The sequence below is a fragment of the Macadamia integrifolia genome, unplaced genomic scaffold, assembly GCF_013358625.1.
Source record: "Macadamia integrifolia cultivar HAES 741 unplaced genomic scaffold, SCU_Mint_v3 scaffold2013, whole genome shotgun sequence".
Lineage (NCBI taxonomy): Eukaryota > Viridiplantae > Streptophyta > Magnoliopsida > Proteales > Proteaceae > Macadamia > Macadamia integrifolia.
In genome coordinates, this window is record NW_024868462.1 from 103,880 (window position 1) to 114,992 (window position 11,113).

Here is an 11,113-nt window from a genome sequence, read left to right on the forward strand (position 1 = left end):
TTTTTTTTTTTTTTGTTCTATGTTTTTTTTACCATTTATTTGACTGTATCATTCGAAAAATTTTACTGTTTAAAACTCGTACCATCTGTTTCTATTTTTTTTTCGTTCTTGCTTTTGCTAACAGTGGTGTAGATACGTGGCGAGAATCCACGTGTCCGTGTCCTATTGGGTGGTTTAGTTTGTCATATCAGAAGCCCCCTTACTTCTTCTGAAGGGCCTTTAGGGAAAGTAATACTTCTCTCTTCTTCTTTTTTTCTTAACCCTTCAGATCTTTTGGTTCGGCTTTGACCTTTGACTTGACCGAGGGAGGACCCTTTGCTCAGGTCTACCCAATCTCGGCCTAAGCTCCCAATTGAGAGTGGACCCTTTGGTCAGGTCTGCTCAGTCTTGGCCTGAGCCCCCAATCAAAGGAGGACCCTTTGATCATATCTGCTCGACCTTAGCCTGAGCCCCCAACGGAGGGTGGATCCTTCAATCAGATCTGCTCGGCCTAGACTTGATCCCCCAACTGAGGGACCACCCTTCGATCAGGTCTACTCAGCCTTGGTCTGAGCCTCCAACCTAGGGAGGACCCTTTGGTCAGATTTGCCTTGCCTTAGCCTGAGCCCCCAACTGAGAGTGTACCCTTCGATCAAGTCTACTCGGCTTTGACCTGAGCCTCCAACCGGGGGAGGACCCTTTAATCAGATCTACTCGGCCTTGGCCTAAGCCCCCAACTAAGGGAGGACCCTTTGGTCAAATTTGCTCCCCAATCGAGGGAGGACCCTTCAGTCAGGTCTGCTCGGCCTTGGCCTGAGCCCCCATTCAAGGGTAAGGGATCGAAGGTGATTCGTTGCTCGTGTGCTAGTCTCAAGTGGGCCTCAGGAATACCCACTGATGATGTGTCTTGATCATTAATGACCTCGAGGAGTCATACCATCATTTCCTCATTTATAAATAGCACCATTTCCCCTCATTTTTACATTATTTTTCTCTATCAAAGCCATCATCCTTCGGTCTTCTCTCCTTTCATTCATCTTCGGTCATCTTAAGTTTCATCATAAGTAAGTTCCTATGTCTAGCTCCGGTAGTAAGTCTTCAACCTCTGAGTGGACCATGTCTAACCCTAGGGATCGTAGACCTAGGTACATTCAAGGGAAGTCTTTGGATTCGTCCTTTGAGTCTTCTTCATCACGTGCCTCCTCCTCTACCGCGACACTTCGAGAATCCGTAGGTGGTCTAAGTAGTGAGGATAACAGGGAAGGGGTTCTTGAATCCCGAGCTCAGACAAATGAATCCCTAGCAGTTGAGGCTAGGGACATAGTGCCTACTATGATTGAAGCCGAGCTTAAGGAGCTGAGGGCTTCTTACAGCATCTCAGACGAGTTCTTCCTTTAGGTCTCGAGGCCCACAGATAGGACATCTATAGGAACCTCGGGGAACTATGCTTCTATCGAGATGCCTTCAAGGCTGGACTTTGGCTTCCTCTTCATCCCTTCTTCAGCCATATGTTTTGACACTACGGTATCTGTCCCACCCAACTGACCCCTGACAGGTGGCAACAGATCCTCAGCTTCATTATCTATTTCTCCCAGATTCAAAGACCCCTCTCCCTTCCTCTCTTTCTTAATTGTTTGTCCCTCGGTGCTAGCAAGGGGGACTCAGGATGGTATTACTTCAACCCTCAGAAGGATAGGTTGTTGTATCGGTATTCCATGTCGATCCATGGTTGGAAGTTTAAATACTTCTTCGTGAGGTCATCAAAGGGATTTCCCTTTGGTAATGTCTGGGACATCCCCAACTTGAAGGATGTGAACTCCACGCCTGCCCTCTTCGGGATAGATGCAGAGTCATTGGTAATGGCTAAGAACAAGGTTCAGTTTCGCCTGTTGAGTCCGATAGCCTTCAATCGTACATCGTCTTATTTTGATTCGGGCTCAACCTGGGTGAGTCCTAGGTTTGCCCAAATTTGTTCTTACCTCGGCTATTCTTACCTCGTATTAATTTTCATTATCTTTGTTGTAGTGCAAATTTCTAGGGCTAAGGTTAAGGTAGCTGCAGTCACAAGGCAAGTCCAGGCGAAGGAGGCCCAAGCAAGGGAAACACAGCTAAAGCAGAAGCAAAAGGAGAAGGATAAGAGGAAGGCCTCAACTTTGGGACCGATCGAACCCCTTTGAAGAAGAAGGGTGGGACAAACGATCTGACTTCGGGAGCCATTCAGGCCCTAGCTTCCCAAGACCGTGACATGTCCACACCCCTTGAAACTCCTTCTGAAGCCCAACACCGAAACCCAATTTTGAACCGAGGCCTATCTGAACTTGGCTTCGTCCCAAGGTGGTTCATCAAGGAGGATTCTCCTTTACTATCAGACGAGTGGCTCAAGAGTTAGTGCAAAAGGGGAACCTCCCAAGGGATGCCACCGAGGCCCAGAAGCAGGGATCCTCCGCTCTAATTACCAGTGCCTGTGTCTACATGATAGGGGTAATCCTTCAATTTTCATAGTTCTTCTTCTTCCTTCCTTTCTTCTTCCCTTTCCTTTTTGTGAATTGACTGTGTTTTTCTCAGGCCTAGAACCATGTTGCTCAGCTTACCATTCGAGCCGAAGCCTTGGCGAGGGACCTCGAGAGGTCTGAACTGGAGAAGGTGGGCCTCGAGAATGAACGTTCCCTTCTTTTTGAGAAAGTGGAGCATAAGGAGGCCGATCTCCTTCAGTCCCGTCAGGAGCATAACCATGAGCTCTCAGAGCTGAAGGTGCAGATGTCAAAGAAGCTTAGGAGGCCGAGGCCGAGGCTCGAGGGATCAAAAGGTATAAAGGCACGAAGGAGTATCAGGAGGAGGTGAAGTAGACAGCCATTTTGGGATACATCATGGGCACCATCAAGTTCTGAGACTGAATTCTTGAGCACTACTCTAAGGTCTCCTTCGAAGGGAGTGGCCTGATCTTTGAGGACAAGGGTGGTGAAGCGGCCCCTATCATCATTGAGGTGGTTAAGGGTGAGGAGTGCGATGACGAAGAGGAAGTTCAGCTGCCTCGTGAGGTTCCTCCAACTCCCGACCATGGTGGTTCAGACCGAGATGTCCCTACCGAAGACAAGACCACTTTGTCGACAGTCGTTCTATGAAGGGCCTTTCCCCTTTTTTTATAATCTTTAATTTTGGCATTCAGGCCTTGCTATGTAATCACAGCCCTCGACCTCCTCTCTTGTACTCACCCTTACAAGGTCTTTGTTTAAATGAATGAACTCTTTTTGCACTTTAGCTTCTCTAGATCCTTTATGGCTTTTATTTTATAACTAAGCCGTTATCCGAATGCCGAAGGTAAACACAAGCATTTTCTAAGTTGGAAAAATCGTTATCCGAATGCCAAAGGCAAATACTTGGTGTTTTTTATAAGTTGATCAAATCCTTATCTGAACACCAAAGGCAAACACTTAGTGTTTTTTGTAAGTTGACCGAATTATCCAAACGCCGAAGGCAAACACTAGTGTTTTTCCATAGTTTGAGGCTTTATCCAGGTAGCCTGTCTTTAGAGGTCTTCGACCAAAGGTCAAAGGCTGACGCTTGATTGGCCCTATGGGTGGAGGTGCCCACCATCGAGCTAGTCATTCGAGGCTATATCTTCGGTCAAGTTAACTCGTTTTTTGTCTGAGCCCCCTACCGAGGGTGGTCGCTTTGGTCATGTTTGCTCCGCCTTAGCCTGAGCTCCAAATCGAGGGTCGTCCCTTCAATCAGGTCTACTTGGCCTTAGCCTGAGCTCCCAATCGAGGGTGGTCCCTTCTGACAGCTTTAGGCTTTTGGTTATTGAATAGTGTATTATCATCCATGTCCAGTTTGCCATAAACTAGCTTTTTATAAAATACTCCAAAATGTTCAGGTAAAACAAATTACAAATTCAGGAATTGAAAGTAATTAACAAAATCCTACTCTTGAAAAATGATAATGTGGTGCTGAAAAATAACCGAAACTAAACATGCATGCTACTGCTACTGGTAGAGTTTCCTTAGGTTCTTTGAGTTCCATGATCAGGTTATCCTCTCTCCCCCCGTAGTCTCTAGGTGATAGGAGCCAGGTCGTATTGCCCTAAAGATTCTATAGGGTCCTTTCCAACTGGGTGCCAACTTTCCTTAGTGCCTCGGATCTTACACTTTTGCTCTTCGTAGGACGAGGTCCCCGACTCTGAATTCGTTTCTACAAACTTTAGAATTATAGTGCCTTGCTACCTTCTGTTGGTAAGCTACAATTCTATCCTGTGAGTCTTCATGTACTTCATATAGGAGGTCTAAATTGGCCCGAAGGCTATCATCATTTTTGCCTTCATCGTAATATCAGACTCTGTGGGTCATAACACCAAACTCGACCAGGAGTACATCTTTAGTGTCGTAGGTTAAGTTGAAGGGTGTTTCTTCAATGGCTGACCTCTCAGTTGTTCGGTAGGCCTAGATGATATTATGCAGCTCGTTTGCCCATAGTCCCTTGGCATTATCTAGCTTTTTCTTAATTCCTTGCAGCAGCGTACGGTTTGTTACCTCTGTTGATCTGTTGGTCAGGGGTTAACTGACAGGTTTTTTTTGTGCTTAATCTTGAGGGCCTCACAAAATGATCCGAAAGTTGGGTTGGAAAACTGGGTACCATTGTCTATTACTACCACTTTAGGGATCCCGAATCGATAAACCACTGCTCTTTCAAAGATATCTTGGATATTCTTTTCTATTATTGTAGCTAGTGCCTCGGCTTCTGCCCACTTAGTGAAGTAGTCTACTGTCACCACAACAAGCTTTCTTTGCATTATTGCTAACGAGAATGGCCCAAGATGTTCATTCCCCACATGGCGAAGGGTATTAGACTGGATAGGGAGGATAACTCCGTAGCGTGTTGTCAAGGGACTAGGGCGACCAATTGGCACTTTAGGCATTTCTTGACAAATTCTTCAATAACTTTCCTCATGGTTGCTAAAAGGCCTTGCCGCAACACTTTATGGGACAAGGCTTGCGCTCCTAGATGTTAGTCACGTATTCCTTCGTGTACCTTCTTGAGAGCATACATGGTGTCGACAGGTTATATGCATTTGAGATATGGCGTGGTGAACTCTAGTTTGTATAATGATTCATCCTTCAGGAGAAACTGCGCCAATCTTATCCGTATTTTTCTTGCCTTATCTCTATCCTCTAGGAGCTCTCCTTCCTTTAAATACTTTAATATGGGTTCCATCCAATTGGAGCTGTTTCCATCTACAAGAAGCATTTCTTTGAAACTTTTGGTGCTCAGTTGAGGTAGCACCTCAAAATACACTATGCGCCCTAGTTCCATGAGGTCTGATGTCACTAGTTGCAACAATGCGTTTGCACTAGGATTCTCTGCACATGGTACATGCTTTACCTCAAATTCTATGAAGGCTACCACTTTTTCTCGTACCTTCTTCAAGTACTCCACCATTCTATGTTCTTTTACCTTATAGTCGTCATTTACTTGTCGCACTATAAGCTATGAGTTACTGTGCACCACTAGCTTTTACACCATCAGAGCTTGTGCTAGATTAATTCCAGCTATCAACGCTTCGTACTCGACCTCGTTATTGGAGGCACTAAAGTTGAACCGCAAGGCATATTCAATCTTGAATCCCTCGGGACTAATGAGTATGATTCATGCCCGCTACCCATCCCGTTAGATGCTTCATCCATATACAGTTCCGAACCCTTGTCTTCCTTAGCCTTGACCGACTCAGGTGCTTCATCCGAGAGTATGGTCTTGGCTATGAAGTTAGCTAGGGCCTGCGCTTTTATCATAGTCCTTGGTTTGTATTAAATGTCAAATTCCCCCAATTCTATGGCCCAATTAACCAGTCAGTTGGATGTGTCAAGCTTCTGTAGTCTTTTTTTTTCGGGGCTGGTTTGTGAGTACACAGATAGTATGCAATTAGAAATAGGGTCTCAGCATCCTTATTACTATCACAAGTGTATATGCTACCTTCTCCATCTTTATGTATCTTGTTTTGGCATCAAGTAAGGTTTGGCTGACATAGTATATTGGCCATTACTGTCTTTCTTCGTCTTTTATTAACACCGCACTTATTGTTACGGCCGATACAGCTAGATATAGTTGCAAAATGTCTCCAGTACTTGGCTTTATCAACAACGGGGGTGTCGTTAGGTATTATTTCAGCTGCTTGAAGGACTTTTCACACTCAACCCATTCGAATCTCTTGAAACCTTTAAAGGCTCTGAAAAAAGGGAGACACTTGATAGCCGACCGAGACATAAATCGACATGAGGCAGTGATTCTTCCCATCAATTCCTGGACCTCCTTCATATTCCATGGGGGTTCATCTCTCAGATGGCCTGTATCTTCATCGGATTAGCCTTAATCCCTCATTCCTAGATGATAAAGCCCAGAAACTTCCCTGACGTTACTCTAAAAGCACACTTTGTTGGGTTCAGCTTCATGTCATACTCCCTCAGTACTTGGAATGCTCGGTCTAAGTCCCAGATATGATGCTCAACCTTCAAGATTTTCACGAGCATGTCATCTACGTATACTTTCATTGTCTTAATGATCATCTCCTTAAAGATTTTATTCACCAGCCTTTGGTAAGTTGCTCCTGCATTTTATAGCCCAAAGGGCATTACCTCATAGCAGTACAATCCTCCTTCGGTTACGAAGGAAGTCTTTGGGACATCAACCTCACACATCTTGATCTGATTGTACCCTGAGTTGGCATCCATGAAGCTTAATGCCTCATGCCCTGAAGTGGCATCAATAAGAAGGTCTATCTTTGGCAGAGGATAGCTATCCTTCAGGCAAGCTTTGTTTAGGTCCATGAAGTCGATGTATATTCTCCATTTTTCATTGGCCTTCGAGACCATCACCACATTGGATATCCATTCTGGATATCAGATTTTGAGGATAAACTTAGGGCCCGTTTGATAACGTTTCTACCGTTTCTGTTTCAAGAAACGATAGAAACATAAATTTTTGTTTCTAGAAATAGAAACAAAATTAAAGGTGTTTGATAAGTCATGTTTTTAGAAGTCGAAAGTAACCAATGAAAGAATGGCCACAAGTCGTTTCTAGAAACGGTGAAACAAGTTGAACTTATTTCGCCTAGGTCGTTTCTTGAACCATAAATAAGTAAAAATTTCTATTTCTATTTCTGAAAATAAGTGAAACGAAACAGTTTTATCAAACGCTTTTTACTCCGTTTTTTCTGTTTCTGGAAACAGAAACGGCAGAAACGCGTTTCTTGAAATGTTATCAAACAGGCCCTTAGCCTTCAACAGTTTCTCTACTTCTTCATCTATCTTTTGTTGCCTCTTGGGGGCGAAGGTTCTCTTCTTCTGTTGCATTGGCTTCTTTGTTTAATCAACACTCAGTTGGTGCTCAATCATTCTCCGGCTATTCCGGGCATATTCGTGGTTGACCAGGAAAAAACATCAGAGTTGTTTCAAAGAAAGGAGATGATCTGCTCCTATTGTTGCCTTGGCATCAGCGTTCTGATCTGAACCTGGTGGGTACTATCTCCTTCTTTGATATCTATTAAGGCTAGGTCCTTGGTTGGTTCCCTTGCTGACGACTGGGGTCATCCCGTAAATCCTCTATAGGCAATGCCTTGTCTTCCTTTTCTTTTCCCCATAGGGTGGTGGAGTAAAACTTTCAGGACGTTTCTTGATCCCCTCAACATTCTCCCACCCCATTCTTCATGGAAAACTTCATCTTTAGGTGTGGTGTGGACACTGTGGCCTTTAGTAGGTTTAGGCCAACCCTTCCAAGTATCGCATTGTAGGCAGAAGTAATGTCAACCACTAAGAAGTTTATCATCATCATGACTTGTTGATTCCCGGTACTAGCTCTTATCAGTAACTCGATTGACCCTTCTACCTTTATCGAGGCTCCTAAGAACCCTTGCAAGGGGTGCTCAACTTTTTTGAGTCTGTCTCATCCAGGCCCATCTTCTGGTAAACTTCGATGAATAAGATATCAACTGAACTGCCGTTATCTACTAAAATCCTCTTTACCCTATAGTTGGCTATCATCATAGCGATCACCATGCTGTCATCGTGGGGTGTTTCCACTCCTTCCAAATCATCATTTGAGAATGAGATTACCATTCCTGTCTTCGCCTTCTTGTTTGACCACTCGGTGACATGGACACTTTGGGCCTGGCCTTAGCCTTTCGGGCTAAGAGATTTTTTCAGCGTTAAGTCCCACATTGATCGTAAATATAACCCTGGTTGGGCTATTCTGGTCATCTTGGGGGTGACGGTTGGTTTGATCGGGCATTTAATCTCTTCGCCGCTCCTGATTGTCTATATAGGTTGGTTCCCTTCTTTCTTGATGACCCCTTCCCTCTCTCTGGCGGTTGTCTCGCTGATCATTGCCATCTTAGGCGTCTTTTTTTCTCAGTCCACAAACTGACCTAGGTTTCCTCTTCGGATCATACTTTCTATCTCTCCCTTTAAGTGCCAGTAATCCTCAGTGTCGTGGCCATAATCCCTGTGGAAATTGCAATATTTGTCCATATTGCGCCTCTCGGGGTGTCACCCCATCTTTCCTGGCCACTTTAAAGCTTTGGCATCCGAGGAGTCCTTGATCTGCATCAACACATCAGTTCTTCTTCGGGTGAGAGGTGCATACTTTTTGAACTTCTGTGGAGGGTTGGGTGCCCGATCCCTCTCTGAGCATTGCCTCTTTCTCTTAGAAATCTTATTCTCTTCTCCTAAGGCTCGTTTCTTTCCTACCTTTTCTCGACTTCTTTGTTGGCCTCTAGGGTTTCTTCCATTTAAATGTATTTATCACATCGGGATTTCAGCTCTGCCAAGTTCCTTGGTGTGAGTTTCTTCAATGACCTTTTCAGTTCTTTATCTTTGACCCCCTCAAGAGGGCCATGAATTCTTCCTTCAAATCTAAGCCTCTGATCCCAAGCTTTTCATGGTGGAAGCGTTTCATATAGTCTCGTAGGGACTCTTCGAGGTGATGCTTGATGTTTATCAAGTTATATGTAGTCTTCTGGATGGGTTGACTACTGGAGAATCCTTTCACGAAGACGTGGCTTAATTCACTAAAGCTATGAATTGACTTCGTTGGCAGACAATTGTACCACAACCTTACTACCCCTCTGAAGGTCAAAGGTAGGGCACGACACATGATGCTTTTCGATACTCGGTAAAATTGCATTGTAACTTTAAAGCCTTCCAAGTGATCGACGGGGTCTCCGATTCCATCATAGGTGTCGTATTTCTGCAAACAAAACCCAACAGGGAGAGGATATCTCATGACTTCATCAGCTAAAGTTGTGTCATTAGTGAGGTCTGGTTCGTACTCCTGCTCGATTGTCTGCCACTTTCGGATCTCATCCTTCCGGTCGAGGATCATCTACTTCAACCCTTGATCTTTGGACCTCTGATCGACCCCCTGACATGGTTTTTCATGTCTCATCCCTGTGGCACGTCGCGCCTCTCTCTGGGCAAGGGGCTCTCCCTCACTGCACGATTTTGAGGGTTTCTGCCAGATCTTACTAACCCCGAGCTACTTCGGTCTTTGTCTCGGACTCATTCCGGCTGAATGTTGGAATCTCTTGTTGTTCCATTAGTCTTCGAAGTGACAACCTTGGAGATTTCCTTCATTGTTTCGGTCAATCGATCGCATTTCTCTTGGAGCATATCGAACTGTTCCTTAGTCACATACTCTTGCTCCCTGATCGGAGTAGGCGGGCAGTTAGACTCCCTCCCCATCCTATCTCCAATCAAACATTGGTCATCAAGGGTACCTTCATGTTGTTCTTCTTCCTCAGCGTTCATAGGTGGTCGAGGGTTTGAAAGCTCTCCTTTGTTCATATTCCGAGCCTTTCGGTTGTAAGTTCTCCTTACCACTACTCTTATCGTTCCTGTAAAATCACAGAAGGCAGAGGCCCGGAGGTGGCTCCGAGATTAGTCCTCCGATCCCCAAGTTAGAGATATTCAAAAAGCAATGGCGAGTGAGTCAACTTACTTGGTTCTGTCTTCCATGTTTCTTCTTATAGGATTCTCCCTTATAGAGTCCTACTAGGATATGTCCTTCCTCCTCTGAAGGGATTGAGATGATTTGTTGGAGGACTCCTCCTCGCTCGTTCCATGTTTTCTCAGGGAATATTCCCTTAGGTGAATAGAGTCCTACTATGACTCTATTATTGAAGAGAAGTTTGGGTTCTCCGCCACCTGGCTATCTGAAGCTGTGGTGTAGATACATGGCAAGATGCCACGTGTTCGTGTCTGATTAGGTGGTTTAGTTTGTGCATATCACGAACAAACTACTATATTGCATCCATTACACATGGAGTTTGTCCTATATTGCTTCCATTACACATAGATACTAGTTCTAAACAGATTTGTCATAAGGAAGAAAGGAAGAAAGGAAGAAAGGAAAAAAGACTAACTTGATGTAATTGCCAAATCTGAAATAGCTCCAAATTTTAATAAGCTCTTCAACTTAAGGCTTTCTTGTACCAAAATTTGAAGTTCATCATAATTCCAGATCATAAGTTAAAGCCTCCTCTACTTTTTTTTTCTAAATTTTTTGTTTTAAGGTTACTCAACTTAAAAAAGAAATACTTTTAACATAATTGGTTTATCAAAATTCTCCCCTAATAACAATGGTGGACCTATTCCATATATATAAAAAAAAAAAAATTGGGTTTGACCTGATCCTTTCAAATTTTCATTATGCATTTTGGAGACTTACGACTCGCACGCACATAAGAAAGTGACTAATTAAAGTGCGGCTTAGTTTAATGATTTGCCAGTTTTCATCACATTCGACCCATCAATGCAGCAATGATCAATGTAATTCCCTAATTTAATTTTTGTGGTTTTGACATCATCATTCTCGAATATCTCTGCAGGGACATGTGATTCAGATTCACGCTTAGGTATGAACTATCAAAGGCGTATTAAGTTAACCACGATCCAATAAGATCATAACGAACAAGCCCTGATACACTTTTAGGGGCTTTCATTAATCATTACTAATGGGTCAAATTCAAAATCCCCCTTTTTTTTTCTGGGTTAGTCTCTATCAGGTTATCAGCAGGTTTAGGTTCCAATTTAGTAAAATCCCCTTCAAATGTGGTGGTGTGAATGTCCTAATCATGTTAGGTGTCCCCTTT